Here is a 27,086-nt window from a genome sequence, read left to right as displayed (position 1 = left end):
CGTCGGAGGCGAGAGGCCGCGCGGCCCTGCCAGGTTTCAGCACCAGCGGAGTCCCGAGTCGGCAGTGGGGAGTCGGCAGGCTCGGGTCCGGGTCCGGGTCCGGGTCCGGGTCCGGGTCCGGGTCCGGGTCCGGGTCCCAGTCCGGAGTTGGTGGGTGGGTGTCGGTGGTCGGCATCGGGGTGAGGTCCGGGTGAGGGCCGGAGGCTGGTTGGCTGTGGCTGTGGGTGGGGGTGGGGGTGGGCGAGGCAAGGGGCCCGGCGGGCGCGTGCTGGAGCGCCGCCGGGCGTGGGCCCGGGAGGCCCAGAGCAGGGCTGGGCGAGGCTTGCGGGAGAGCGTTGCGCGCAGGGCCCCGGCGCCACCGTCCTCGTTAGTATAGTGGTGAGTATCCCCGCCTGTCACGCGGGAGACCGGGGTTCGATTCCCCGACGGGGAGGCTGCCGCCCTTTTTGGCCCCCGCCACCGCCCTCCAGGCCGCCTCCCGCCCACCGACGACGGCCCGCCTGCTTTCCCGCCCCGCGCCCCGGCGCCCAGGTGCACGGCGCCACCTGCTGCCTGGCCCGCTCCTTCCCGGCCAGGCCAAACGGCAGGGTGGCCCCAGGGACCCCGTCGGCTGCTCACGGCAGCCGGCCGGCGGCCCGCCCCAACGGGGTGTCTCGCCGCGGCCCGCCCGCCCGCCCACCCGGGGTCGCCGAGCCACTCCCTGCCACGCCCAGGCGCCGCCCCCAGCGGCGAGAGGTCTTGGCCGCGCTCAGCTCGGCTCAGCTCGGCAGCCCAACGCGCTGCGCGCCGTGTCCTGGCCGAGCCACGACGACCGCTGGCCACCCGGGCCGTGGGCATGCGCGCCCCGCCGGCAGGCTGCAAGCAGCAGCCGAGGGTCTCCGAGCGCCGGGCTTGGGAGCAGCGCCGAGGCCACGGCCACGGCCGCGGAGCCCGGAGCCCGGAGTCCCAAGGAGCAAAGGTAGCAGCGAGAGCGTCGGCAGAGGCGGCGAGGGGGCCTCCGGGCGCCAGGCGGCCGGGCCGGTCTTGCGGCCGCGTTCGGGAGGCGGGCGGGGCGTGTGGCAGAGGGCCGAGGGCTGAGGCGGGCGGCGGCTAGGCCTCTGGTCGGAGTCCCGGCCCGGCGACTGCGGGCTCCCCGGGCTGTGCAGCGTTGGTGGTATAGTGGTGAGCATAGCTGCCTTCCAAGCAGTTGACCCGGGTTCGATTCCCGGCCAACGCAGCAGCCCAGCCTGACGTTTTGCGGGCGGTGGTGCCGTGGTGCCGTGGTGCCGTGGTGCCGTGGTGCCGTGGTGCCAGGGGTCGGGGCAGAAGCTTAGGCAGAAGCGGAGGCGGTGTGGGTGGGTGGGCAGGAGGCGAGCAGTGTTTTGAGGGTGCTGCCAGCAGCCCGCGAGGCAGGCTGCGCCGATGGCGGGAGAGGGGGAGGGCGGCGGGCAGGGCCAAGGCCGAGGCTGGGCGACGCCCGGGCCTGGCGCCAAGGGAGCGCCCGGGGCCCGGGTGGAGGCGCCCAGCCGAGTCCAGGAGGCGGCGGCCGGCCGCGTGGCCCGACGCTCCCTGGTGGTCTAGTGGTTAGGATTCGGCGCTCTCACCGCCGCGGCCCGGGTTCGATTCCCGGTCAGGGAAGCCCTTCTTCTTCTTCGCCCCAGCGCGGCCCCCGCCCGCCTCGCTTTTACCCAAAGCCCATCACTCGCTCCCTGCCGAGCCAGCGGCCGCGCCACGCCCGGGGCACCACCCACCTCATCTCCACGGCCGCCCGCAAGCCCGCTACAATGCCGTCCTTTTCGCCTCCCTTGGCCCGCTCCAGCCTCTTGCCTTTCTCCAGCTTCTCCTTCCCTAGGCTCCCAAGCTTCGCTTCGCTTCGCTCCCGCTCGCCCTCAGCACCCAGCTCCAGCGGCCACGACCGCCTTGACACTCCCCTGGCTATCGGCACCACCTCGCTCGGGCCAGCCCACGTGTTGGCCCTTGGCAGGCCTACGGGCTTCCGCCGGGCCAAAGCTCTGCCTGTGTGGCACCACCTCCACGCCCCCTCCCACCCCGGGGGCGGGGAGGCGCTCGGGGGAGAAGGGTGAGGGCACCCGCACCCAGAACACACCGCCCACCTGCCGGGCCCCGCGGTGCCTGGCATCGCGCCACTCCTGCCAGCCACCGGTCGGGCTGGTGAAGAGGAACCGCAACCCTGTGCGCCCGGGCACCCTGGCCACGGTGGCCTCGAGACGTCGACGCGAACACCCGTGTTGAAATGGCCGAGCGGGCTGTAGGCGGGGGCGGGCGTGCAGGGCAGAAGTAGGAGGCAGCAGATTGGCCAACCAGTGGGGAAGACGAGCTGTCGAGTCAAGCCTCCCGCTTCGTCAGGGGCCCGGCTGGGTTCGGGAGAGCGCCGCCACGTCGTGCCGTCTAACGCTGACTCCAGGTGGAAAGAAGTCGACCCACGACCTCCCGCTTGCCACCGCCCACCCGTAAACTCGCGCTCTCTGGCCTTCCTGCCTTACCACCCATCCAAGCGGGCCTGCTTCCCTCCTTGCACCCCTGCACCGCGCTCAGCCCAGCCGTGCTGCTGCTGGAGGGCAGAGTCGGTCAGCAGCCTCCTTGCTGCCCAGACCGCCCCAGCGGCCGCCGCACCGCCCAACTCACTCGAACACCGGCTGGCGGAAGGTTTCCTTTCGGACGTCGGGGGGACGCGCGGTGAGAGGCCCTGCCTGATTCAACGAGCCTCCCTCTCGGCACACAGAAGCTTCCCATCCCCACCGCGAGGTCCCCTGGTGCCCCCTGTGCGGCCATTAGAGGATGTGGGTCTCAGGTGACGGCTAGGGAGGAAACGGGTGGGTGCGCGGAGAGCACTGCACACGGAGCTGGGCAGAGGGCCGGAAAGCGACCAGAGGAGCCCAGCGTGTGCCGAGGGCTGAGAGGTGGCGGTCGGGGTAGAGGGTGGTCACGTGGTCCGCAGGGCTAGGGTGGCCCAGCTAGCTGCCGGTGGGTGGCGAGTGCGGCCGGCGGGTGGCCCGGCGGCTTGGGAGGGGCGTCAGGACGATGGGCCGCCGTGCCTGGGGCGGGTGCACGGGCCGTGGCGGGACCGGGTGCGGTGGGCGGGAGCCCGGGACGTCTCAGAGCATAGACGGGGTGGCCAGGGCGGGCGGACGGGCGTTGTCTAGAGCAAGGCGTCTGGGAGAAGCGGCTGGCAGCAAGTGGGCAGCTGGAGGGCGTGGGGGACTTAGAAGAGGGAGGAGAGGGCTCCGGAGAGGATGAGATCCAAGAGCCCATCAGCAGACAGGACCCCCATCGGGTCAGTTGGAGGTGGTGCCCTGGAGGGCCACCAGGCCGAGGGGCGTGAGTCGGGTCGCAGGCAACGGGACCCTGGAGGCAGAGCGCCGCGCGCGAGGGAGACAGGAGGGCGAAGTGGGGAGGGGGCGGGGGAGGGGAGGGGAGGGGCCAGGGAGGGGTCGTGTGGCGTCTGTGCTAGGTGTGCAAGGGGTGGTGAATTGCACGGACCCAGAGGCTTCGGGTTCACTCCCCTGGTCAGTCCAGAGGCAAAGACTTGAGGTGCTTGTCCGCGTGGTCGGGGGGGGGGGGGGGGCGGGGAGGGTGGGGAGGGCTGGTTCGGGGCGGGGCCGGGCGGGGCGGGGCGGGGCGGGGGCGGGGCCAAGCTGCTGCGGGCCAGGGGCTGGGGCGGGGCTCGGCGGAGCGCGGCCGTGCGCCGCCGGGCAGGGCGTCTGGGCGCCGTGCGAGGGACGCAGGGCGTTTGGGCATGTCAGAACAAGAGACCGAGGCAAAGCAAAGCGGGATGGGCGAATGAAGATTCGGATGGTGCGTGTGGAGGGAGGAGCGGGCAAGTGCACCGAAGTCGTGGTGGAGGCGCCGGCTCAAGCGGCCGGCGGGACGGCCGCGCGGGCTGTGTAGGGGAGAGACTTTTGGGCGCTGGGGCCGGTGACGTGGCAGGAGGGTGTCCTGGTTTCCTCTGGGGAGAGGCCTCTTGACCGTTGAGCTTTGGCCTGAGGGCGAGCGCGAGGTGCCGGTCCGGTGGGAGGCCGAGTGAGCTGGAGAGCTGGCGTGTCGGCGAAGGTGGTGGGTGTGCGGGGCGAGGGAGGCGCGGGCAAGGGACGGCGGTGACGGGCAGGCGCGAGAGGAGCGGGCGGTGTGAGGAAGCGAGAGGCGCGCACGGTAGAGACCCGGGAAGGCGGCAGGAGACGGCTCGAGTGGGTGGGACACCAAAAGGGGGGAGTGTGCTGCATGGGCCGGGAATCGAACCCGGGCCTCCCGCGTGGCAGGCGAGAATTCTACCACTGAACCACCCATGCGCCGCTGCTGGGCCCCCTCCCGCTTCGCCTCAGCGCGTGCTCGCCACCAGCCGCCGCCGCCGCCGCCGCGCCCCCACCGCTGCCCGCCGTGCGCCCGGAGCGCTCCTGGAGCGTGGCAGGCGGCGCCGCCCTGCCAGCCTGGGAGAGGGCGGCCCACCTGGAGGAGAGGCGCCGCGCAGGCGGAGGCGCGGGCTGCGGGCGTGGGGGGCGTGCGGGGGGAGGGGGCAGGGGGGGTGGGGAGACAGGCCCTGTCGCCTGAGCCTGCGCTCTCCCGGAAATGCCGCTGTCCCCGGGACGAAAACAGCCGCCGGATCCAGCGTGACCGTGCCCCGAGCCCGGGGAGCCGAGGGGCGCGGTGAAGCCACCCCTCCCGCAGCCCCCTTCCTCGGCGGCCTTCTGTGCCTGTGCTGGCCTGGGGAGAAGGAGGACGGGTGCTGGGCCTCTGACTTGAGCGGGGGTGGGGGGGGGATGGGGGGGTGGGGGGGTGGGGGGGTCGGGGCGGGACGACACCGCACGTCTGGTAGAGTGGCCGGTCTGTGCGAGGCTCACTTCCACCGTCTGGCCGCCGGCACTCGCTAGGGATCCCGGGCCGCGGTGTCGCTTTTGAGGCGGGAGGGCTCCAAAGGGAGGGTGGGGGGAGCCCTCTGGCAGAGTGTGTTCCGGGGGGCGTGGCTGCCGGCACCCGGACGTCCAGGTGTGGGGGCGCCGGGCGCACTGGTGTGGTTGCTCGGGCTCGGCAGCAGCTTCCCGCGTGGAGTTGCGTGGGTGGGCTTCGGGATCTGCGAGGTGTCCGTGGAACAGTCTTCTCGGGATCCTCCAGGTACCGAGCCACGCAGGTCCTGTGCCAGGCTCTGGCTCGATCCATTCTGTCTCGCTGAGGCAGGGCCTGAATGGGCCCGAGCGGGCAAGTGCGGAGCGGTAAAGGGCCCAGAGTGAAAAGCCCAGGGAAATTTGACTACGGGTAAGCCCGGGTGCACAGTCGTGCTGGTGGGAAGTTGACGCAGCAATTTGGCGAGGGAATGGAAAGAGCAAGCGTGGGGGCGAGCCCGGGGGCTCCGAGGGACGTGAGGGTGGTGGGAGCAGGGGCACCGATGGAGGCAGAGGCACGGACGGGACGCCGGCACAGCCATTTCTCGCACGCGGCAATGCAGGCTGTGGCGGTGTATGGCACGGAAAGCAATTGCTGTTCACCGGGTAGGTGCTAGAGGGTGAATCTGGGTGGCCGCGGCAGGCGGGGGAAAGAAAGAAGAGAGAAGAGAGAAAGAACGCGGGAAAGAAACGGGAAAGAAACAGAGAAAGAGGAAGAGAGAGAGAGAGAGAGAGAGAGAGAGAGAGAGAGAGAGAGAGAGAGAGAGAGAGAGAGAGAGAGAGAGAAACACAGAGAAGAGAGAAGAGAGAGTAAGAGAAAGAGATAAAGAGACCGAGGGAGAGGAAGAAAGAGAGAGAGACAGAGAAAAGGCAGGCAGGCAGGCAGGCAGGCAGGCAGGCAGGCAGGCAGGCAGAAATGTCAGAGATTAGGAAGGCAGACTGGCAAATAGGTTGAAGGAGATGAAGAGAAAGACACAAAAAGGAGAAAGACAGAAAGGCAGAAAGGCAGGCAGAAGAGAAGGAGGGGAGGGGGAATGGAGGGAGGGAGGGAGGGAAAGGACGGGGCGCGGCCCAGGTGCTCTGAAGTCCTTCAGTGTACCCTCGGTCTGGCAGGTGGAAGGGGTGTGTGAGGTGGCTTGGGGCACAGCTTGCGGGCAAGGAAGCGGGCAGAAGGTGGAAGGCCCGGGAGCATGGCGAGGGGCGGTTTCTGCTTGGCGGAGGGTGGCGGGAAAGGGTAGGTGAGTGTGAGAAGCCAGCGGTAAGGGTACGTAGGCCCCGCCCCGAGAGGCGGACGGGCTGGCAGGTGGCAGGGGAGTCGGGCTGGTGAAGGGCTCCCCGAGTGGCCAGTCAGCGAGGGCTACCTTCGGAGCTGGTGAGGTAGTGCAGGGCGGTGAGGGTGGTGAAAGGTGGGGAGAGTTGGGGGCCAAAAGGTTGACTCGTGTCAGGAGTGGGATTCGAACCCACGCCTCCAGGGGAGACTGCGACCTGAACGCAGCGCCTTAGACCGCTCGGCCATCCTGACGGTGGGAGCGAGCGCGCTGGCGCCCGCCTGGCTGGGATCGGGCGGCAAGAGCGCTGTCCTCGAGCGTTGGGCCCAAGTGCCTCCCGGCGGGCAGTGGCGGTGCGCGCCGGAGCGGAGCGGCGTGTGGCGGCGGGAGTCGGCAGGGCGCGCGCCCAGCCCGTCCTGGCGCGCTTCCTTCCCGCTGCGGCCAGTTGCCCCAGGCGTGTCGCCGGCGTCGGAGGCGAGAGGCCGCGCGGCCCTGCCAGGTTTCAGCACCAGCGGAGTCCCGAGTCGGCAGTGGGGAGTCGGCAGGCGGCTCGGGTCCGGGTCCGGGTCCGGGTCCGGGTCCGGGTCCGGGTCCGGGTCCGGGTCCCAGTCCGGAGTTGGTGGGTGGGTGTCGGTGGTCGGCATCGGGGTGAGGTCCGGGTGAGGGCCGGAGGCTGGTTGGCTGTGGGTGGGGGTGGGGGTGGGGGTGGGCGAGGCAAGGGGCCCGGCGGGCGCGTGCTGGAGCGCCGCCGGGCGTGGGCCCGGGAGGCCCAGAGCAGGGCTGGGCGAGGCTTGCGGGAGAGCGTTGCGCGCAGGGCCCCGGCGCCACCGTCCTCGTTAGTATAGTGGTGAGTATCCCCGCCTGTCACGCGGGAGACCGGGGTTCGATTCCCCGACGGGGAGGCTGCCGCCCTTTTTGGCCCCCGCCACCGCCCTCCAGGCCGCCTCCCGCCCACCGACGACGGCCCGCCTGCTTTCCCGCCCCGCGCCCCGGCGCCCAGGTGCACGGCGCCACCTGCTGCCTGGCCCGCTCCTTCCCGGCCAGGCCAAACGGCAGGGTGGCCCCAGGGACCCCGTCGGCTGCTCACGGCAGCCGGCCGGCGGCCCGCCCCAACGGGGTGTCTCGCCGCGGCCCGCCCGCCCGCCCACCCGGGGTCGCCGAGCCACTCCCTGCCACGCCCAGGCGCCGCCCCCAGCGGCGAGAGGTCTTGGCCGCGCTCAGCTCGGCTCAGCTCGGCAGCCCAACGCGCTGCGCGCCGTGTCCTGGCCGAGCCACGACGACCGCTGGCCACCCGGGCCGTGGGCATGCGCGCCCCGCCGGCAGGCTGCAAGCAGCAGCCGAGGGTCTCCGAGCGCCGGGCTTGGGAGCAGCGCCGAGGCCACGGCCACGGCCGCGGAGCCCGGAGCCCGGAGTCCCAAGGAGCAAAGGCAGCAGCGAGAGCGTCGGCAGAGGCGGCGAGGGGGCCTCCGGGCGCCAGGCGGCCGGGCCGGTCTTGCGGCCGTGTTCGGGAGGCGGGCGGGGCGTGTGGCAGAGGGCCGAGGGCTGAGGCGCGCGGCGGCTAGGCCTCTGGTCGGAGTCCCGGCCCGGCGACTGCGGGCTCCCCGGGCTGTGCAGCGTTGGTGGTATAGTGGTGAGCATAGCTGCCTTCCAAGCAGTTGACCCGGGTTCGATTCCCGGCCAACGCAGCAGCCCAGCCTGACGTTTTGCGGGCGGTGGTGCCGTGGTGCCGTGGTGCCGTGGTGCCGTGGTGCCGTGGTGCCGTGGTGCCAGGGGTCGGGGCAGAAGCTTAGGCAGAAGCGGAGGCGGTGTGGGTGGGTGGGCAGGAGGCGAGCAGTGTTTTGAGGGTGCTGCCAGCAGCCCGCGAGGCAGGCTGCGCCGATGGCGGGAGAGGGGGAGGGCGGCGGGCAGGGCCAAGGCCGAGGCTGGGCGACGCCCGGGCCTGGCGCCAAGGGAGCGCCCGGGGCCCGGGTGGAGGCGCCCAGCCGAGTCCAGGAGGCGGCGGCCGGCCGCGTGGCCCGACGCTCCCTGGTGGTCTAGTGGTTAGGATTCGGCGCTCTCACCGCCGCGGCCCGGGTTCGATTCCCGGTCAGGGAAGCCCTTCTTCTTCTTCGCCCCAGCGCGGCCCCCGCCCGCCTCGCTTTTACCCAAAGCCCATCACTCGCTCCCTGCCGAGCCAGCGGCCGCGCCACGCCCGGGGCACCACCCACCTCATCTCCACGGCCGCCCGCAAGCCCGCTACAATGCCGTCCTTTTCGCCTCCCTTGGCCCGCTCCAGCCTCTTGCCTTTCTCCAGCTTCTCCTTCCCTAGGCTCCCAAGCTTCGCTTCGCTTCGCTCCCGCTCGCCCTCAGCACCCAGCTCCAGCGGCCACGACCGCCTTGACACTCCCCTGGCTATCGGCACCACCTCGCTCGGGCCAGCCCACGTGTTGGCCCTTGGCAGGCCTACGGGCTTCCGCCGGGCCAAAGCTCTGCCTGTGTGGCACCACCTCCACGCCCCCTCCCACCCCGGGGGCGGGGAGGCGCTCGGGGGAGAAGGGTGAGGGCACCCGCACCCAGAACACACCGCCCACCTGCCGGGCCCCGCGGTGCCTGGCATCGCGCCACTCCTGCCAGCCACCGGTCGGGCTGGTGAAGAGGAACCGCAACCCTGTGCGCCCGGGCACCCTGGCCACGGTGGCCTCGAGACGTCGACGCGAACACCCGTGTTGAAATGGCCGAGCGGGCTGTAGGCGGGGGCGGGCGTGCAGGGCAGAAGTAGGAGGCAGCAGATTGGCCAACCAGTGGGGAAGACGAGCTGTCGAGTCAAGCCTCCCGCTTCGTCAGGGGCCCGGCTGGGTTCGGGAGAGCGCCGCCACGTCGTGCCGTCTAACGCTGACTCCAGGTGGAAAGAAGTCGACCCACGACCTCCCGCTTGCCACCGCCCACCCGTAAACTCGCGCTCTCTGGCCTTCCTGCCTTACCACCCATCCAAGCGGGCCTGCTTCCCTCCTTGCACCCCTGCACCGCGCTCAGCCCAGCCGTGCTGCTGCTGGAGGGCAGAGTCGGTCAGCAGCCTCCTTGCTGCCCAGACCGCCCCAGCGGCCGCCGCACCGCCCAACTCACTCGAACACCGGCTGGCGGAAGGTTTCCTTTCGGACGTCGGGGGGACGCGCGGTGAGAGGCCCTGCCTGATTCAACGAGCCTCCCTCTCGGCACACAGAAGCTTCCCATCCCCACCGCGAGGTCCCCTGGTGCCCCCTGTGCGGCCATTAGAGGATGTGGGTCTCAGGTGACGGCTAGGGAGGAAACGGGTGGGTGCGCGGAGAGCACTGCACACGGAGCTGGGCAGAGGGCCGGAAAGCGACCAGAGGAGCCCAGCGTGTGCCGAGGGCTGAGAGGTGGCGGTCGGGGTAGAGGGTGGTCACGTGGTCCGCAGGGCTAGGGTGGCCCAGCTAGCTGCCGGTGGGTGGCGAGTGCGGCCGGCGGCTTGGGAGGGGCGTCAGGACGATGGGCCGCCGTGCCTGGGGCGGGTGCACGGGCCGTGGCGGGACCGGGTGCGGTGGGCGGGAGCCCGGGACGTCTCAGAGCATAGACGGGGTGGCCAGGGCGGGCGGACGGGCGTTGTCTAGAGCAAGGCGTCTGGGAGAAGCGGCTGGCAGCAAGTGGGCAGCTGGAGGGCGTGGGGGACTTAGAAGAGGGAGGAGAGGGCTCCGGAGAGGATGAGATCCAAGAGCCCATCAGCAGACAGGACCCCCATCGGGTCAGTTGGAGGTGGTGCCCTGGAGGGCCACCAGGCCGAGGGGCGTGAGTCGGGTCGCAGGCAACGGGACCCTGGAGGCAGAGCGCCGCGCGCGAGGGAGACAGGAGGGCGAAGTGGGGAGGGGGCGGGGGAGGGGAGGGGAGGGGCCAGGGAGGGGTCGTGTGGCGTCTGTGCTAGGTGTGCAAGGGGTGGTGAATTGCACGGACCCAGAGGCTTCGGGTTCACTCCCCTGGTCAGTCCAGAGGCAAAGACTTGAGGTGCTTGTCCGCGTGGTCGGGGGGGGGGGGGCGGGGAGGGTGGGGAGGGCTGGTTCGGGGCGGGGCGGGGCGGGGCGGGGGCGGGGCCAAGCTGCTGCGGGCCAGGGGCTGGGGCGGGGCTCGGCGGAGCGCGGCCGTGCGCCGCCGGGCAGGGCGTCTGGGCGCCGTGCGAGGGACGCAGGGCGTTTGGGCATGTCAGAACAAGAGACCGAGGCAAAGCAAAGCGGGATGGGCGAATGAAGATTCGGATGGTGCGTGTGGAGGGAGGAGCGGGCAAGTGCACCGAAGTCGTGGTGGAGGCGCCGGCTCAAGCGGCCGGCGGGACGGCCGCGCGGGCTGTGTAGGGGAGAGACTTTTGGGCGCTGGGGCCGGTGACGTGGCAGGAGGGTGTCCTGGTTTCCTCTGGGGAGAGGCCTCTTGACCGTTGAGCTTTGGCCTGAGGGCGAGCGCGAGGTGCCGGTCCGGTGGGAGGCCGAGTGAGCTGGAGAGCTGGCGTGTCGGCGAAGGTGGTGGGTGTGCGGGGCGAGGGAGGCGCGGGCAAGGGACGGCGGTGACGGGCAGGCGCGAGAGGAGCGGGCGGTGTGAGGAAGCGAGAGGCGCGCACGGTAGAGACCCGGGAAGGCGGCAGGAGACGGCTCGAGTGGGTGGGACACCAAAAGGGGGGAGTGTGCTGCATGGGCCGGGAATCGAACCCGGGCCTCCCGCGTGGCAGGCGAGAATTCTACCACTGAACCACCCATGCGCCGCTGCTGGGCCCCCTCCCGCTTCGCCTCAGCGCGTGCTCGCCACCAGCCGCCGCCGCCGCCGCCGCGCCCCCACCGCTGCCCGCCGTGCGCCCGGAGCGCTCCTGGAGCGTGGCAGGCGGCGCCGCCCTGCCAGCCTGGGAGAGGGCGGCCCACCTGGAGGAGAGGCGCCGCGCAGGCGGAGGCGCGGGCTGCGGGCGTGGGGGGCGTGCGGGGGGAGGGGGCAGGGGGGGTGGGGAGACAGGCCCTGTCGCCTGAGCCTGCGCTCTCCCGGAAATGCCGCTGTCCCCGGGACGAAAACAGCCGCCGGATCCAGCGTGACCGTGCCCCGAGCCCGGGGAGCCGAGGGGCGCGGTGAAGCCACCCCTCCCGCAGCCCCCTTCCTCGGCGGCCTTCTGTGCCTGTGCTGGCCTGGGGAGAAGGAGGACGGGTGCTGGGCCTCTGACTTGAGCGGGGGTGGGGGGGGGGATGGGGGGGTGGGGGGGTGGGGGGGTCGGGGCGGGACGACACCGCACGTCTGGTAGAGTGGCCGGTCTGTGCGAGGCTCACTTCCACCGTCTGGCCGCCGGCACTCGCTAGGGATCCCGGGCCGCGGTGTCGCTTTTGAGGCGGGAGGGCTCCAAAGGGAGGGTGGGGGGAGCCCTCTGGCAGAGTGTGTTCCGGGGGGCGTGGCTGCCGGCACCCGGACGTCCAGGTGTGGGGGCGCCGGGCGCACTGGTGTGGTTGCTCGGGCTCGGCAGCAGCTTCCCGCGTGGAGTTGCGTGGGTGGGCTTCGGGATCTGCGAGGTGTCCGTGGAACAGTCTTCTCGGGATCCTCCAGGTACCGAGCCACGCAGGTCCTGTGCCAGGCTCTGGCTCGATCCATTCTGTCTCGCTGAGGCAGGGCCTGAATGGGCCCGAGCGGGCAAGTGCGGAGCGGTAAAGGGCCCAGAGTGAAAAGCCCAGGGAAATTTGACTACGGGTAAGCCCGGGTGCACAGTCGTGCTGGTGGGAAGTTGACGCAGCAATTTGGCGAGGGAATGGAAAGAGCAAGCGTGGGGGCGAGCCCGGGGGCTCCGAGGGACGTGAGGGTGGTGGGAGCAGGGGCACCGATGGAGGCAGAGGCACGGACGGGACGCCGGCACAGCCATTTCTCGCACGCGGCAATGCAGGCTGTGGCGGTGTATGGCACGGAAAGCAATTGCTGTTCACCGGGTAGGTGCTAGAGGGTGAATCTGGGTGGCCGCGGCAGGCGGGGGAAAGAAAGAAGAGAGAAGAGAGAAAGAACGCGGGAAAGAAACGGGAAAGAAACAGAGAAAGAGGAAGAGAGAGAGAGAGAGAGAGAGAGAGAGAGAGAGAGAGAGAGAGAGAGAGAGAGAAACACAGAGAAGAGAGAAGAGAGAGTAAGAGAAAGAGATAAAGAGACCGAGGGAGAGGAAGAAAGAGAGAGAGACAGAGAAAAGGCAGGCAGGCAGGCAGGCAGGCAGGCAGGCAGGCAGGCAGGCAGAAATGTCAGAGATTAGGAAGGCAGACTGGCAAATAGGTTGAAGGAGATGAAGAGAAAGACACAAAAAGGAGAAAGACAGAAAGGCAGAAAGGCAGGCAGAAGAGAAGGAGGGGAGGGGGAATGGAGGGAGGGAGGGAGGGAAAGGACGGGGCGCGGCCCAGGTGCTCTGAAGTCCTTCAGTGTACCCTCGGTCTGGCAGGTGGAAGGGGTGTGTGAGGTGGCTTGGGGCACAGCTTGCGGGCAAGGAAGCGGGCAGAAGGTGGAAGGCCCGGGAGCATGGCGAGGGGCGGTTTCTGCTTGGCGGAGGGTGGCGGGAAAGGGTAGGTGAGTGTGAGAAGCCAGCGGTAAGGGTACGTAGGCCCCGCCCCGAGAGGCGGACGGGCTGGCAGGTGGCAGGGGAGTCGGGCTGGTGAAGGGCTCCCCGAGTGGCCAGTCAGCGAGGGCTACCTTCGGAGCTGGTGAGGTAGTGCAGGGCGGTGAGGGTGGTGAAAGGTGGGGAGAGTTGGGGGCCAAAAGGTTGACTCGTGTCAGGAGTGGGATTCGAACCCACGCCTCCAGGGGAGACTGCGACCTGAACGCAGCGCCTTAGACCGCTCGGCCATCCTGACGGTGGGAGCGAGCGCGCTGGCGCCCGCCTGGCTGGGATCGGGCGGCAAGAGCGCTGTCCTCGAGCGTTGGGCCCAAGTGCCTCCCGGCGGGCAGTGGCGGTGCGCGCCGGAGCGGAGCGGCGTGTGGCGGCGGGAGTCGGCAGGGCGCGCGCCCAGCCCGTCCTGGCGCGCTTCCTTCCCGCTGCGGCCAGTTGCCCCAGGCGTGTCGCCGGCGTCGGAGGCGAGAGGCCGCGCGGCCCTGCCAGGTTTCAGCACCAGCGGAGTCCCGAGTCGGCAGTGGGGAGTCGGCAGGCGGCTCGGGTCCGGGTCCGGGTCCGGGTCCGGGTCCGGGTCCGGGTCCGGGTCCGGGTCCCAGTCCGGAGTTGGTGGGTGGGTGTCGGTGGTCGGCATCGGGGTGAGGTCCGGGTGAGGGCCGGAGGCTGGTTGGCTGTGGGTGGGGGTGGGGGTGGGGGTGGGCGAGGCAAGGGGCCCGGCGGGCGCGTGCTGGAGCGCCGCCGGGCGTGGGCCCGGGAGGCCCAGAGCAGGGCTGGGCGAGGCTTGCGGGAGAGCGTTGCGCGCAGGGCCCCGGCGCCACCGTCCTCGTTAGTATAGTGGTGAGTATCCCCGCCTGTCACGCGGGAGACCGGGGTTCGATTCCCCGACGGGGAGGCTGCCGCCCTTTTTGGCCCCCGCCACCGCCCTCCAGGCCGCCTCCCGCCCACCGACGACGGCCCGCCTGCTTTCCCGCCCCGCGCCCCGGCGCCCAGGTGCACGGCGCCACCTGCTGCCTGGCCCGCTCCTTCCCGGCCAGGCCAAACGGCAGGGTGGCCCCAGGGACCCCGTCGGCTGCTCACGGCAGCCGGCCGGCGGCCCGCCCCAACGGGGTGTCTCGCCGCGGCCCGCCCGCCCGCCCACCCGGGGTCGCCGAGCCACTCCCTGCCACGCCCAGGCGCCGCCCCCAGCGGCGAGAGGTCTTGGCCGCGCTCAGCTCGGCTCAGCTCGGCAGCCCAACGCGCTGCGCGCCGTGTCCTGGCCGAGCCACGACGACCGCTGGCCACCCGGGCCGTGGGCATGCGCGCCCCGCCGGCAGGCTGCAAGCAGCAGCCGAGGGTCTCCGAGCGCCGGGCTTGGGAGCAGCGCCGAGGCCACGGCCACGGCCGCGGAGCCCGGAGCCCGGAGTCCCAAGGAGCAAAGGCAGCAGCGAGAGCGTCGGCAGAGGCGGCGAGGGGGCCTCCGGGCGCCAGGCGGCCGGGCCGGTCTTGCGGCCGTGTTCGGGAGGCGGGCGGGGCGTGTGGCAGAGGGCCGAGGGCTGAGGCGCGCGGCGGCTAGGCCTCTGGTCGGAGTCCCGGCCCGGCGACTGCGGGCTCCCCGGGCTGTGCAGCGTTGGTGGTATAGTGGTGAGCATAGCTGCCTTCCAAGCAGTTGACCCGGGTTCGATTCCCGGCCAACGCAGCAGCCCAGCCTGACGTTTTGCGGGCGGTGGTGCCGTGGTGCCGTGGTGCCGTGGTGCCGTGGTGCCGTGGTGCCGTGGTGCCAGGGGTCGGGGCAGAAGCTTAGGCAGAAGCGGAGGCGGTGTGGGTGGGTGGGCAGGAGGCGAGCAGTGTTTTGAGGGTGCTGCCAGCAGCCCGCGAGGCAGGCTGCGCCGATGGCGGGAGAGGGGGAGGGCGGCGGGCAGGGCCAAGGCCGAGGCTGGGCGACGCCCGGGCCTGGCGCCAAGGGAGCGCCCGGGGCCCGGGTGGAGGCGCCCAGCCGAGTCCAGGAGGCGGCGGCCGGCCGCGTGGCCCGACGCTCCCTGGTGGTCTAGTGGTTAGGATTCGGCGCTCTCACCGCCGCGGCCCGGGTTCGATTCCCGGTCAGGGAAGCCCTTCTTCTTCTTCGCCCCAGCGCGGCCCCCGCCCGCCTCGCTTTTACCCAAAGCCCATCACTCGCTCCCTGCCGAGCCAGCGGCCGCGCCACGCCCGGGGCACCACCCACCTCATCTCCACGGCCGCCCGCAAGCCCGCTACAATGCCGTCCTTTTCGCCTCCCTTGGCCCGCTCCAGCCTCTTGCCTTTCTCCAGCTTCTCCTTCCCTAGGCTCCCAAGCTTCGCTTCGCTTCGCTCCCGCTCGCCCTCAGCACCCAGCTCCAGCGGCCACGACCGCCTTGACACTCCCCTGGCTATCGGCACCACCTCGCTCGGGCCAGCCCACGTGTTGGCCCTTGGCAGGCCTACGGGCTTCCGCCGGGCCAAAGCTCTGCCTGTGTGGCACCACCTCCACGCCCCCTCCCACCCCGGGGGCGGGGAGGCGCTCGGGGGAGAAGGGTGAGGGCACCCGCACCCAGAACACACCGCCCACCTGCCGGGCCCCGCGGTGCCTGGCATCGCGCCACTCCTGCCAGCCACCGGTCGGGCTGGTGAAGAGGAACCGCAACCCTGTGCGCCCGGGCACCCTGGCCACGGTGGCCTCGAGACGTCGACGCGAACACCCGTGTTGAAATGGCCGAGCGGGCTGTAGGCGGGGGCGGGCGTGCAGGGCAGAAGTAGGAGGCAGCAGATTGGCCAACCAGTGGGGAAGACGAGCTGTCGAGTCAAGCCTCCCGCTTCGTCAGGGGCCCGGCTGGGTTCGGGAGAGCGCCGCCACGTCGTGCCGTCTAACGCTGACTCCAGGTGGAAAGAAGTCGACCCACGACCTCCCGCTTGCCACCGCCCACCCGTAAACTCGCGCTCTCTGGCCTTCCTGCCTTACCACCCATCCAAGCGGGCCTGCTTCCCTCCTTGCACCCCTGCACCGCGCTCAGCCCAGCCGTGCTGCTGCTGGAGGGCAGAGTCGGTCAGCAGCCTCCTTGCTGCCCAGACCGCCCCAGCGGCCGCCGCACCGCCCAACTCACTCGAACACCGGCTGGCGGAAGGTTTCCTTTCGGACGTCGGGGGGACGCGCGGTGAGAGGCCCTGCCTGATTCAACGAGCCTCCCTCTCGGCACACAGAAGCTTCCCATCCCCACCGCGAGGTCCCCTGGTGCCCCCTGTGCGGCCATTAGAGGATGTGGGTCTCAGGTGACGGCTAGGGAGGAAACGGGTGGGTGCGCGGAGAGCACTGCACACGGAGCTGGGCAGAGGGCCGGAAAGCGACCAGAGGAGCCCAGCGTGTGCCGAGGGCTGAGAGGTGGCGGTCGGGGTAGAGGGTGGTCACGTGGTCCGCAGGGCTAGGGTGGCCCAGCTAGCTGCCGGTGGGTGGCGAGTGCGGCCGGCGGGTGGCCCGGCGGCTTGGGAGGGGCGTCAGGACGATGGGCCGCCGTGCCTGGGGCGGGTGCACGGGCCGTGGCGGGACCGGGTGCGGTGGGCGGGAGCCCGGGACGTCTCAGAGCATAGACGGGGTGGCCAGGGCGGGCGGACGGGCGTTGTCTAGAGCAAGGCGTCTGGGAGAAGCGGCTGGCAGCAAGTGGGCAGCTGGAGGGCGTGGGGGACTTAGAAGAGGGAGGAGAGGGCTCCGGAGAGGATGAGATCCAAGAGCCCATCAGCAGACAGGACCCCCATCGGGTCAGTTGGAGGTGGTGCCCTGGAGGGCCACCAGGCCGAGGGGCGTGAGTCGGGTCGCAGGCAACGGGACCCTGGAGGCAGAGCGCCGCGCGCGAGGGAGACAGGAGGGCGAAGTGGGGAGGGGGCGGGGGAGGGGAGGGGAGGGGCCAGGGAGGGGTCGTGTGGCGTCTGTGCTAGGTGTGCAAGGGGTGGTGAATTGCACGGACCCAGAGGCTTCGGGTTCACTCCCCTGGTCAGTCCAGAGGCAAAGACTTGAGGTGCTTGTCCGCGTGGTCGGGGGGGGGGGGGGGCGGGGAGGGTGGGGAGGGCTGGTTCGGGGCGGGGCCGGGCGGGGCGGGGGCGGGGGCGGGGCCAAGCTGCTGCGGGCCAGGGGCTGGGGCGGGGCTCGGCGGAGCGCGGCCGTGCGCCGCCGGGCAGGGCGTCTGGGCGCCGTGCGAGGGACGCAGGGCGTTTGGGCATGTCAGAACAAGAGACCGAGGCAAAGCAAAGCGGGATGGGCGAATGAAGATTCGGATGGTGCGTGTGGAGGGAGGAGCGGGCAAGTGCACCGAAGTCGTGGTGGAGGCGCCGGCTCAAGCGGCCGGCGGGACGGCCGCGCGGGCTGTGTAGGGGAGAGACTTTTGGGCGCTGGGGCCGGTGACGTGGCAGGAGGGTGTCCTGGTTTCCTCTGGGGAGAGGCCTCTTGACCGTTGAGCTTTGGCCTGAGGGCGAGCGCGAGGTGCCGGTCCGGTGGGAGGCCGAGTGAGCTGGAGAGCTGGCGTGTCGGCGAAGGTGGTGGGTGTGCGGGGCGAGGGAGGCGCGGGCAAGGGACGGCGGTGACGGGCAGGCGCGAGAGGAGCGGGCGGTGTGAGGAAGCGAGAGGCGCGCACGGTAGAGACCCGGGAAGGCGGCAGGAGACGGCTCGAGTGGGTGGGACACCAAAAGGGGGGAGTGTGCTGCATGGGCCGGGAATCGAACCCGGGCCTCCCGCGTGGCAGGCGAGAATTCTACCACTGAACCACCCATGCGCCGCTGCTGGGCCCCCTCCCGCTTCGCCTCAGCGCGTGCTCGCCACCAGCCGCCGCCGCCGCCGCCGCGCCCCCACCGCTGCCCGCCGTGCGCCCGGAGCGCTCCTGGAGCGTGGCAGGCGGCGCCGCCCTGCCAGCCTGGGAGAGGGCGGCCCACCTGGAGGAGAGGCGCCGCGCAGGCGGAGGCGCGGGCTGCGGGCGTGGGGGGCGTGCGGGGGGAGGGGGCAGGGGGGTGGGGAGACAGGCCCTGTCGCCTGAGCCTGCGCTCTCCCGGAAATGCCGCTGTCCCCGGGACGAAAACAGCCGCCGGATCCAGCGTGACCGTGCCCCGAGCCCGGGGAGCCGAGGGGCGCGGTGAAGCCACCCCTCCCGCAGCCCCCTTCCTCGGCGGCCTTCTGTGCCTGTGCTGGCCTGGGGAGAAGGAGGACGGGTGCTGGGCCTCTGACTTGAGCGGGGGTGGGGGGGGATGGGGGGGTGGGGGGGTGGGGGGGTCGGGGCGGGACGACACCGCACGTCTGGTAGAGTGGCCGGTCTGTGCGAGGCTCACTTCCACCGTCTGGCCGCCGGCACTCGCTAGGGATCCCGGGCCGCGGTGTCGCTTTTGAGGCGGGAGGGCTCCAAAGGGAGGGTGGGGGGGAGCCCTCTGGCAGAGTGTGTTCCGGGGGGCGTGGCTGCCGGCACCCGGACGTCCAGGTGTGGGGGCGCCGGGCGCACTGGTGTGGTTGCTCGGGCTCGGCAGCAGCTTCCCGCGTGGAGTTGCGTGGGTGGGCTTCGGGATCTGCGAGGTGTCCGTGGAACAGTCTTCTCGGGATCCTCCAGGTACCGAGCCACGCAGGTCCTGTGCCAGGCTCTGGCTCGATCCATTCTGTCTCGCTGAGGCAGGGCCTGAATGGGCCCGAGCGGGCAAGTGCGGAGCGGTAAAGGGCCCAGAGTGAAAAGCCCAGGGAAATTTGACTACGGGTAAGCCCGGGTGCACAGTCGTGCTGGTGGGAAGTTGACGCAGCAGATTTGGCGAGGGAATGGAAAGAACAAGCGTGGGGGCGAGCCCGGGGGCTCCGAGGGACGTGAGGGTGGTGGGAGCAGGGGCACCCGATGGAGGCAGAGGCACGGACGGGACGCCGGCACAGCCATTTCTCGCACGCGGCAATGCAGGCTGTGGCGGTGTATGGCACGGAAAGCAATTGCTGTTCACCGGGTAGGTGCTAGAGGGTGAATCTGGGTGGCCGCGGCAGGCGGGGGGAAGAGAAGAAGAGAGAGAAGAGAGAAAGAACGCGGGAAAGAAACGGGAAAGAAACAGAGAAAGAGGAAGAGAGAGAGAGAGAGAGAGAGAGATGAGAGAGAGAGAGAGAGAGAGAGAGAGAGAGAGAGAGAGAGAGAAACACAGAGAAGAGAGAAGAGAGAGGTAAGAGAAAGAGATAAAGAGACCGAGGGAGAGGAAGAAAGAGAGAGAGACAGAGAAAAGGCAGGCAGGCAGGCAGGCAGGCAGGCAGGCAGGCAGGCAGGCAGGCAGGCAGAAATGTCAGAGATTAGGAAGCAGACTGGCAAATAGGTTGAAGGAGATGAAGAGAAAGACACAAAAAGGAGAAAGACAGAAAGGCAGAAAGGCAGGCAGAAGAGAAGGAGGGGAGGGGGAATGGAGGGAGGGAGGGAGGGAAAGGACGGGGCGCGGCCCAGGGTGCTCTGAAGTCCTTCAGTGTACCCTCGGTCTGGCAGGTGGAAGGGGTGTGTGAGGTGGCTTGGGGCACAGCTTGCGGGCAAGGAAGCGGGCAGAAGGTGGAAGGCCCCGGGAGCATGGCGAGGGGCGGTTTCTGCTTGGCGGAGGGTGGCGGGAAAGGGTAGGTGAGTGTGAGAAGGCCAGCGGTAAGGGTACGTAGGCCCCGCCCCGAGAGGCGGACGGGCTGGCAGGTGGCAGGGAGTCGGGCTGGTGAAGGGCTCCCCGAGTGGCCAGTCAGCGAGGGCTACCTTCGGAGCTGGTGAGGTAGTGCAGGGCGGTGAGGGTGGTGAAAGGTGGGGAGAGTTGGGGGCCAAAAGGTTGACTCGTGTCAGGAGTGGGATTCGAACCCACGCCTCCAGGGGAGACTGCGACCTGAACGCAGCGCCTTAGACCGCTCGGCCATCCTGACGGTGGGGAGCGAGCGCGCTGGCGCCCGCCTCTGGCTGGGATCGGGCGGCAAGAGCGCTGTCCTCGAGCGTTGGGCCCAAGTGCCTCCCGGCGGGCAGTGGCGGTGCGCGCGCGGAGCGGAGCGGCGTGTGTGGCGGCGGGAGTCGGCAGGGCGCGCGCGCCCAGCCCGTCCTGGCGCGCTTCCTTCCCGCTGCGGCCAGTTGCCCCAGGCGTGTCGCCGGCGTCGGAGGCGAGAGGCCGCGCGGCCCTGCCAGGTTTCAGCACCAGCGGAGTCCCGAGTCGGCAGTGGGGAGTCGGCAGGCGGCTCGGGTCCGGGTCCGGGTCCGGGTCCGGGTCCGGGTCCGGGTCCGGGTCCGGGTCCCAGTCCGGAGTTGGTGGGTGGGTGTCGGTGGTCGGCATCGGGGGTGAGGTCCGGGTGAGGGCCGGAGGCTGGTTGGCTGTGGCTGTGGGTGGGGGTGGGGGTGGGCGAGGCAAGGGGCCCGGCGGGCGCGTGCTGGAGCGCCGCCGGGCGTGGGGCCCGGGAGGCCCAGAGCAGGGCTGGGCGAGGCTTGCGGGGAGAGCGTTGCGCGCAGGGCCCCGGCGCCACCGTCCTCGTTAGTATAGTGGTGAGTATCCCCGCCTGTCACGCGGGAGAGACCGGGGTTCGATTCCCCGACGGGGAGGCTGCCGCCCTTTTTGGCCCCCCGCCACCGCCCTCCAGGCCCGCCTCCCGCCCACCGACGACGGCCCGCCTGCTTTCCCGCCGCCCCGCGCCCCGGCGCCCAGGTGCACGGCGCCACCTGCTGCCTGGCCCGCTCCTTCCCGGCCAGGCCAAACGGCAGGGTGGCCCCAGGACCCCGTCGGCTGCTCACGGCAGCCGGCCGGCGGGCCCGCCCCAACGGGGGTGTCTCGCCGCGGCCCGCCCGCCCGCCCACCCGGGGTCGCCGAGCCACTCCCCTGCCACGCCCAGGCGCCGCCCCCAGCGGCGAGAGGTCTTGGCCGCGCTCAGCTCGGCTCAGCTCGGCAGCCCCAACGCGCTGCGCGCCGTGTCCTGGCCGAGCCACGACGACCCGCTGGCCACCCGGGGCCGTGGGCATGCGCGCCCCGCCGGCAGGCTGCAAGCAGCAGCCGAGGGTCTCCGAGCGCCGGGCTTGGGAGCAGCGCCGAGGCCACGGCCACGGCCGCGGAGAGCCCGGAGCCCGTGGAGTCCAAGGAGCAAAGGTAGAGCAGCGAGAGCGTCGGCAGAGGCGGCGAGGGGGCCCTCCGGGCGCCAGGCGGCCGGGCCGGTCTTGCGGCCGCGTTCGGGAGGCGGGCGGGGCGTGTGGCAGAGGGCCGAGGGCTGAGGCGGGTGGCGGCTAGGCCTCTGGTCGGAGTCCCCGGCCCGGCGACTGCGGGCTCCCCGGGCTGTGCAGCGTTGGTGGTATAGTGGTGAGCATAGCTGCCTTCCAAGCAGTTGACCCGGGTTCGATTCCCGGCCAACGCAGCAGCCCAGCCTGACGTTTTGCGGGCGGTGGTGCCGTGGTGCCGTGGTGCCGTGGTGCCGGTGGTGCCGTGGTGCCGTGGTGCCAGGGGGTCGGGGCAGAAGCTTAGGCAGAAGCGGAGGCGGTGTGGGTGGGTGGGCAGGAGGGCGAGCAGTGTTTTGAGGGTGCTGCCAGCAGCCCGCGAGGCAGGCTGCGCCGATGGCGGGAGAGGGGGGAGGGCGGCGGGCAGGGCCAAGGGCCGAGGCTGGGCGACGCCCGGGCCTGGCGCCAAGGGAGCGCCCGGGGCCCGGGTGGAGGCGCCCAGCCGAGTCCAGGAGGCGGCGGCCGGACCGCGTGGCCCGACGCTCCCTGGTGGTCTAGTGGTTAGGATTCGGCGCTCTCACCGCCGCGGCCCGGGTTCGATTCCCCGGTCAGGAAGCCCCTTCTTCTTCTTCGCCCCAGCGCGGCCCCCGCCCGCCTCGCTTTTACCCAAAGCCCATCACTCGCTCCCTGCCGAGCCAGCGGCCGCGCCACGCCCGGGGCACCACCCACCTCATCTCCACGGCCGCCCGCAAGCCCGCTACAATGCCGTCCTTTTCGCCTCCCTTGGCCCGCTCCAGCCTCTTGCCTTTCTCCAGCTTCTCCTTCCCTAGGCTCCCAAGCTTCGCTTCGCTTCGCTCCCGCTCGCCCTCAGCACCCAGCTCCAGCGGCCACGACCGCCTTGACACTCCCCTGGCTATCGGCACCACCTCGCTCGGGCCAGCCCACGTGTTGGCCCTTGGCAGGCCTACGGGCTTCCGCCGGGCCAAAGCTCTGCCTGTGTGGCACCACCTCCACGCCCCCTCCCACCCCGGGGGCGGGGAGGCGCTCGGGGGAGAAGGGTGAGGGCACCCGCACCCAGAACACACCGCCCACCTGCCGGGGCCCCGCGGTGCCTGGCATCGCGCCACTCCTGCCAGCCACCGGTCGGGCTGGTGAAGAGGAACCGCAACCCTGTGCGCCCGGGCACCCTGGCCACGGTGGCCTCGAGACGTCGACGCGAACACCCGTGTTGAAATGGCCGAGCGGGCTGTAGGCGGGGGCGGGCGTGCAGGGCAGAAGTAGGAGGCAGGCAGATTGGCCAACCAGTGGGGAAGACGAGCTGTCGAGTCAAGCCTCCCGCTTCGTCAGGGGCCCGGCTGGGTTCGGGAGAGCGCCGCCACGTCGTGCCGTCTAACGCTGACTCCAGGTGGAAAGAAGTCGACCCACGACCTCCCGCTTGCCCACCGCCCCACCCGTAAACTCGCGCTCTCTGGCCTTCCTGCCTTACCACCCATCCAAGCGGGCCTGCTTCCCTCCTTGCACCCCCTGCACCGCGCTCAGCCCAGCCGTGCTGCTGCTGGAGGGCAGAGTCGGTCAGCAGCCTCCTTGCTGCCCAGGACCGCCCCCAGCGGCCGCCCGCACCGCCCAACTCACTCGAACACCGGCTGGCGGAAGGTTTCCTTTCGGACGTCGGGGGGGACGCGCGGTGTGAGAGGCCCTGCCTGATTCAACGAGCCTCCCTACTCGGCACACAGAAGCTTCCCATCCCCACCGCGAGGTCCCCTGGTGCCCCCTGTGCGGCCATTAGAGGATGTGGGTCTCAGGTGACGGCTAGGGAGGAAACGGAGTGGGGTGCGCGGAGAGCAACTGCACACGGAGCTGGGCAGAGGGCCGGAAAGCGACCAGAGGAGCCCAGCGTGTGCCGAGGGCTGAGAGGTGGCGGTCGGGGTAGAGGGTGGTCACGTGGTCCGCAGGGCTAGGGTGGCCCAGCTAGCTGCCGGTGGGTGGCGAGTGAGCGGCCGGAGCGGTGGCCCGGCGGCTTGGGAGGGGCGTCAGGACGATGGGCCGCCGTGCCTGGGGCGGGTGCACGGGCCGTGGCGGGACCGGGTGCGGTGGGCGGGAGCCCGGGACGTCTCAGAGCATAGACGGGGTGGCCAGGGCGGGCGGACGGGCGTTGTCTAGAGCAAGGCGTCTGGGAGAAGCGGCTGGCAGCAAGTGGGCAGCTGGAGGGCGTGGGGGGACTTAGAAGAGGGAGGAGAGGGCTCCGGAGAGGATGAGATCCAAGAGCCCATCAGCAGACAGGACCCCCATCGGGTCAGTTGGAGGTGGTGCCCTGGAGGGCCACCAGGCCGAGGGGCGTAGAGTCGGGTCGCAGGCAACGGGACCCTGGAGGCAGAGCGCCGCGCGCGAGGGAGACAGGAGGGCGAAGTGGGGAGGGGGCGGGGGAGGGGAGGGGAGGGGCCAGGGAGGGGTCGTGTGGCGTCTGTGCTAGGTGTGCAAGGGGTGGTGAATTGCACGGGACCCAGAGAGGCTTCGGGTTCACTCCCCTGGTCAGTCCCAGAGGCAAAGGACTTGAGGTGCTTGTCCGCGTGGTCGGGGGGGGGGGGGGGGGCGGGGAGGGGTGGGGAGGGCTGGTTCGGGGCGGGGCCGGGCGGGGCGGGGGGCGGGGGCGGGGGCCAAGCTGCTGCGAGGCCAGGGGCTGGGGCGGGGCTCGCGGAGCGCGGCCGTTGCGCCGCCGGGCAGGGCGTCTGGGCGCGCGTGCGAGGGACGCAGGGCGTTTGGGCATGTCAGAACAAGAGACCGAGGCAAAGCAAAGCGGGATGGCGAATGAAGATTCGGATGGTGCGTGTGGAGGGAGGAAGCGGGCAAGTGCAACGAAGTCGTGGTGGAGGCGCCGGCTCAAGCGGCCGGCGGGACGGCCGCGCGGGCTGTGTAGGGGAGAGACTTTTGGGCGCTGGGGCCGGGTGACGTGGCAGGAGGGTGTCCTGGTTTCCTCTGGGGAGAGGCCTCTTGACCGTTGAGCTTTGGCCTGAGGGCGAGCGCGAGGTGCCGGTCCGGTGGGAGGCCGAGTGAGCTGGAGAGCTGGCGTGTCGGCGAAGGTGGTGGGGTGTGCGGGGGCGAGGGAGGCGCGGGCAAGGGACGGCGGGTGACGGGCAGGCGCGAGAGGAGCGGGCGGTGGTGAGGAAGCGAGAGGCGCGCACGGTAGAGACCCGGGAAGGCGGCAGGAGACGGCTCGAGTGGGTGGGGACACCAAAAGGGGGGAGTGTGCTGCATGGGCCGGGAATCGAACCCGGGCCTCCCGCGTGGCAGGCGAGAATTCTACCACTGAACCACCCATGCGCCGCTGCTGGGCCCCCTCCCGCTTTCGCCTCAGCGCGTGCTCGCCACCCAGCCGCCCGCCGCCGCCGCCGCGCCCCCACCGCTGCCCCGCCGTGCGCCCGGAGCGCTCCTGGAGCGTGGCAGGCGGCGCCGCCCTGCCAGCCTGGGAGAGGGCGGCCCACCTGGAGGAGAGGCGCCGCGCAGGCGGAGGCGCGGGCTGCGGGCGTGGGGGGCGTGCGGGGGGGAGGGGGGCAGGGGGGTGGGGAGACAGGGCCCCTGTCGCCTGAGCCTGCGCTCTCCCGGAAATGCCGCTGTCCCCGGGGACGAAAACAGCCGCCGGATCCACGCGTGACCGTGCCCCGAGCCCGGGGAGCCGAGGGGCGCGGTGAAGCCACCCCTCCCGCAGCCCCCCTTCCTCGGCGGCCTTCTGTGCCTGTGCTGGCCTGGGGAGAAGGAGGACGGGTGCTGGGCCTCTGACTTGAGCGGGGGTGGGGGGGGGATGGGGGGTGGTGGGGGGGTGGGGGGGTCGGGGCGGGACGACACCGCACGTCTGGTAGAGTGGCCGGTCTGTGCGAGGCTCACTTCCACCGTCTGGCCGCCGGCACTCGCTAGGGATCCCGGGCCGCGGTGTCGCTTTTGAGGCGGGAGGGCTCCAAAGGGGAGGGTGGGGGGAGCCCTCTGGCAGAGTGTGTTCCGGGGGGCGTGGCTGCCGGCACCCGGACGTCCAGGTGTGGGGGCGCCGGGCGCACTGGTGTGGTTGCTCGGGCTCGGCAGCAGCTTCCCGCGTGGAGTTGCGTGGGGTGGGCTTCGGGATCTGCGAGGTGTCCGTGGAACAGTCTTCTCGGGATCCTCCAGGTACCGAGCCACGCAGGTCCTGTGCCAGGCTCTGGCTCGATCCATTCTGTCTCGCTGAGGCAGGGCCTGAATGGGCCCCGAGCGGGCAAGTGCGGAGCGGTAAAGGGCCCAGAGTGAAAAGCCCAGGGAAATTTGACTACGGGTAAGCCCGGGTGCACAGTCGTGCTGGTGGGAAGTTGACGCAGCAATTTGGCGAGGGAATGGAAAGAGCAAGCGTGGGGGCGAGCCCGGGGGCTCCGAGGGACGTGAGGGTGGTGGGAGCAGGGGCACCGATGGAGGCAGAGGCACGGACGGGACGCCGGCACAGCCATTTCTCGCACGCGGCAATGCAGGCTGTGGCGGTGTATGGCACGGAAAGCAATTGCTGTTCACCGGGTAGGTGCTAGAGGGTGAATCTGGGTGGCCGCGGCAGGCGGGGGAAAGAAAGAAGAGAGAAGAGAGAAAGAACGCGGAAAGAAACGGGAACAGAAACAGAGAAAGAGGAAGAGAGAGAGAGAGAGAGAGAGAGAGAGAGAGAGAGAGAGAGAGAGAGAGAGAGAGAGAGAGAGAAACACAGAGAAGAGAGAAGAGAGAGTAAGAGAAAGAGATAAAGAGACCGAGGGAGAGGAAGAAAGAGAGAGAGACAGAGAAAAGGCAGGCAGGCAGGCAGGCAGGCAGCAGAAATGTCAGAGATTAGGAAGGCAGACTGGCAAATAGGTTGAAGGAGATGAAGAGAAAGACACAAAAAGGAGAAAGACAGAAAGGCAGAAAGGCAGGCAGAAGAGAAGGAGGGGAGGGGGAATGGAGGGAGGGAGGGAGGGAAAGGACGGGGCGCGGCCCAGGTGCTCTGAAGTCCTTCAGTGTACCCTCGGTCTGGCAGGTGGAAGGGGTGTGTGAGGTGGCTTGGGGCACAGCTTGCGGGCAAGGAAGCGGGCAGAAGGTGGAAGGCCCGGGAGCATGGCGAGGGGCGGTTTCTGCTTGGCGGAGGGGTGGCGGGAAAGGGTAGGTGAGTGTGAGAAGCCAGCGGTAAGGGTACGTAGGCCCCGCCCCGAGAGGCGGACGGGCTGGCAGGTGGCAGGGGAAGTCGGGCTGGTGAAGGGCTCCCCGAGTGGCCAGTCAGCGAGGGCTACCTTCGGAGCTGGTGAGGTAGTGCAGGGCGGTGAGGGTGGTGAAAGGTGGGGAGAGTTGGGGGCCAAAAGGTTGACTCGTGTCAGGAGTGGGGATTCGAACCCACGCCTCCAGGGGAGACTGCGACCTGAACGCAGCGCCTTAGACCGCTCGGCCATCCTGACGGTGGGAGCGAGCGCGCTGGCGCCCGCCTGGCTGGGATCGGGCGGCAAGAGCGCTGTCCTCGAGCGTTGGGCCCAAGTGCGCTCCCGGCGGGCAGTGGGCGGTGCGCGCCGGAGCGGAGCGGGCGTGTGGCGGCGGGAGTCGGCAGGGGCGCGCGCCCAGCCCGTCCTGGCGCGCTTCCTTCCCGCTGCGGCCAGTTGCCCCAGGCGTGTCGCCGGCGTCGGAGGCGAGAGGCCGCGCGGCCCTGCCAGGTTTCAGCACCAGCGGAGTCCCGAGTCGGCAGTGGGGAGTCGGGCAGGCGGCTCGGGTCCGGGGTCCGGGTCCGGGTCCGGGTCCGGGTCCGGGTCCGGGTCCGGGTCCCAGTCCGGAGTTGGTGGGTGGGTGTCGGTGGTCGGCATCGGGGTGAGGTCCGGGTGAGGGCCGGAGGCTGGTTGGCTGTGGCTGTGGGTGGGGGTGGGGGTGGGCGAGGCAAGGGGCCCCGGCGCGGGCGCGTGCTGGAGCGCCGCCGGGCGTGGGCCCGGGAGGCCCAGAGCAGGGCTGGGCGAGGCTTGCGGGAGAGCGTTGCGCGCAGGGCCCCGGCGCCACCGTCCTCGTTAGTATAGTGGTGAGTATCCCCCGCCTGTCACGCGGGAGACCGGGGTTCGATTCCCCCGACGGGGAGGCTGCCGCCCTTTTTGGCCCCCCGCCACCCGCCCCTCCAGGCCGCCCTCCCGCCCACCGACGACGGCCCGCCTGCTTTCCCGCCCCCGCGCCCCGGCGCCCAGGTGCACGGCGCCACCTGCTGCCTGGCCCGCTCCTTTCC

At 71.1% G+C, this 27,086-nt stretch overlaps 21 non-coding genes across 21 annotated transcripts; 13 read left to right on the top strand and 8 right to left on the bottom strand.

The window, feature by feature from the left end:
• Window positions 1-361: 361 nt before the first annotated feature.
• Window positions 362-433, top strand: TRNAD-GUC (transfer RNA aspartic acid (anticodon GUC)). The gene has a single exon. It is a non-coding gene; the product is annotated as a tRNA-Asp (tRNA).
• Window positions 434-1,144: 711 nt separating this feature from the next.
• TRNAG-UCC (transfer RNA glycine (anticodon UCC)) lies at window positions 1,145-1,216 on the top strand. The gene has a single exon. It is a non-coding gene; the product is annotated as a tRNA-Gly (tRNA).
• A 329-nt stretch (window positions 1,217-1,545) lies between these two features.
• Window positions 1,546-1,617, top strand: TRNAE-CUC (transfer RNA glutamic acid (anticodon CUC)). Its single transcript has one exon. It is a non-coding gene; the product is annotated as a tRNA-Glu (tRNA).
• Window positions 1,618-4,215: 2,598 nt separating this feature from the next.
• TRNAG-GCC (transfer RNA glycine (anticodon GCC)) lies at window positions 4,216-4,286 on the bottom strand. Its single transcript has one exon. It is a non-coding gene; the product is annotated as a tRNA-Gly (tRNA).
• Window positions 4,287-6,313: 2,027 nt separating this feature from the next.
• TRNAL-CAG (transfer RNA leucine (anticodon CAG)) lies at window positions 6,314-6,396 on the bottom strand. The gene has a single exon. It is a non-coding gene; the product is annotated as a tRNA-Leu (tRNA).
• A 576-nt stretch (window positions 6,397-6,972) lies between these two features.
• On the top strand, window positions 6,973-7,044 carry TRNAD-GUC (transfer RNA aspartic acid (anticodon GUC)). Its single transcript has one exon. It is a non-coding gene; the product is annotated as a tRNA-Asp (tRNA).
• A 711-nt stretch (window positions 7,045-7,755) lies between these two features.
• TRNAG-UCC (transfer RNA glycine (anticodon UCC)) lies at window positions 7,756-7,827 on the top strand. Its single transcript has one exon. It is a non-coding gene; the product is annotated as a tRNA-Gly (tRNA).
• Window positions 7,828-8,164: 337 nt separating this feature from the next.
• On the top strand, window positions 8,165-8,236 carry TRNAE-CUC (transfer RNA glutamic acid (anticodon CUC)). Its single transcript has one exon. It is a non-coding gene; the product is annotated as a tRNA-Glu (tRNA).
• Window positions 8,237-10,809: 2,573 nt separating this feature from the next.
• Window positions 10,810-10,880, bottom strand: TRNAG-GCC (transfer RNA glycine (anticodon GCC)). Its single transcript has one exon. It is a non-coding gene; the product is annotated as a tRNA-Gly (tRNA).
• A 2,012-nt stretch (window positions 10,881-12,892) lies between these two features.
• TRNAL-CAG (transfer RNA leucine (anticodon CAG)) lies at window positions 12,893-12,975 on the bottom strand. The gene has a single exon. It is a non-coding gene; the product is annotated as a tRNA-Leu (tRNA).
• Window positions 12,976-13,551: 576 nt separating this feature from the next.
• On the top strand, window positions 13,552-13,623 carry TRNAD-GUC (transfer RNA aspartic acid (anticodon GUC)). Its single transcript has one exon. It is a non-coding gene; the product is annotated as a tRNA-Asp (tRNA).
• Window positions 13,624-14,334: 711 nt separating this feature from the next.
• TRNAG-UCC (transfer RNA glycine (anticodon UCC)) lies at window positions 14,335-14,406 on the top strand. Its single transcript has one exon. It is a non-coding gene; the product is annotated as a tRNA-Gly (tRNA).
• A 337-nt stretch (window positions 14,407-14,743) lies between these two features.
• Window positions 14,744-14,815, top strand: TRNAE-CUC (transfer RNA glutamic acid (anticodon CUC)). Its single transcript has one exon. It is a non-coding gene; the product is annotated as a tRNA-Glu (tRNA).
• Window positions 14,816-17,408: 2,593 nt separating this feature from the next.
• Window positions 17,409-17,479, bottom strand: TRNAG-GCC (transfer RNA glycine (anticodon GCC)). The gene has a single exon. It is a non-coding gene; the product is annotated as a tRNA-Gly (tRNA).
• Window positions 17,480-19,519: 2,040 nt separating this feature from the next.
• Window positions 19,520-19,602, bottom strand: TRNAL-CAG (transfer RNA leucine (anticodon CAG)). Its single transcript has one exon. It is a non-coding gene; the product is annotated as a tRNA-Leu (tRNA).
• Window positions 19,603-20,189: 587 nt separating this feature from the next.
• TRNAD-GUC (transfer RNA aspartic acid (anticodon GUC)) lies at window positions 20,190-20,263 on the top strand. Its single transcript has one exon. It is a non-coding gene; the product is annotated as a tRNA-Asp (tRNA).
• A 728-nt stretch (window positions 20,264-20,991) lies between these two features.
• TRNAG-UCC (transfer RNA glycine (anticodon UCC)) lies at window positions 20,992-21,063 on the top strand. The gene has a single exon. It is a non-coding gene; the product is annotated as a tRNA-Gly (tRNA).
• A 343-nt stretch (window positions 21,064-21,406) lies between these two features.
• On the top strand, window positions 21,407-21,479 carry TRNAE-CUC (transfer RNA glutamic acid (anticodon CUC)). The gene has a single exon. It is a non-coding gene; the product is annotated as a tRNA-Glu (tRNA).
• A 2,631-nt stretch (window positions 21,480-24,110) lies between these two features.
• TRNAG-GCC (transfer RNA glycine (anticodon GCC)) lies at window positions 24,111-24,181 on the bottom strand. The gene has a single exon. It is a non-coding gene; the product is annotated as a tRNA-Gly (tRNA).
• A 2,021-nt stretch (window positions 24,182-26,202) lies between these two features.
• On the bottom strand, window positions 26,203-26,286 carry TRNAL-CAG (transfer RNA leucine (anticodon CAG)). The gene has a single exon. It is a non-coding gene; the product is annotated as a tRNA-Leu (tRNA).
• Window positions 26,287-26,871: 585 nt separating this feature from the next.
• On the top strand, window positions 26,872-26,945 carry TRNAD-GUC (transfer RNA aspartic acid (anticodon GUC)). Its single transcript has one exon. It is a non-coding gene; the product is annotated as a tRNA-Asp (tRNA).
• Window positions 26,946-27,086: the final 141 nt, after the last annotated feature.

The sequence above is a fragment of the Dasypus novemcinctus genome, chromosome 13, assembly GCF_030445035.2.
Source record: "Dasypus novemcinctus isolate mDasNov1 chromosome 13, mDasNov1.1.hap2, whole genome shotgun sequence".
Classification (NCBI taxonomy): domain Eukaryota; kingdom Metazoa; phylum Chordata; class Mammalia; order Cingulata; family Dasypodidae; genus Dasypus; species Dasypus novemcinctus.
The sequence above is the reverse complement of the archived record's forward strand: the minus strand, read 5'-3'. Positions and strand labels throughout refer to the sequence as shown.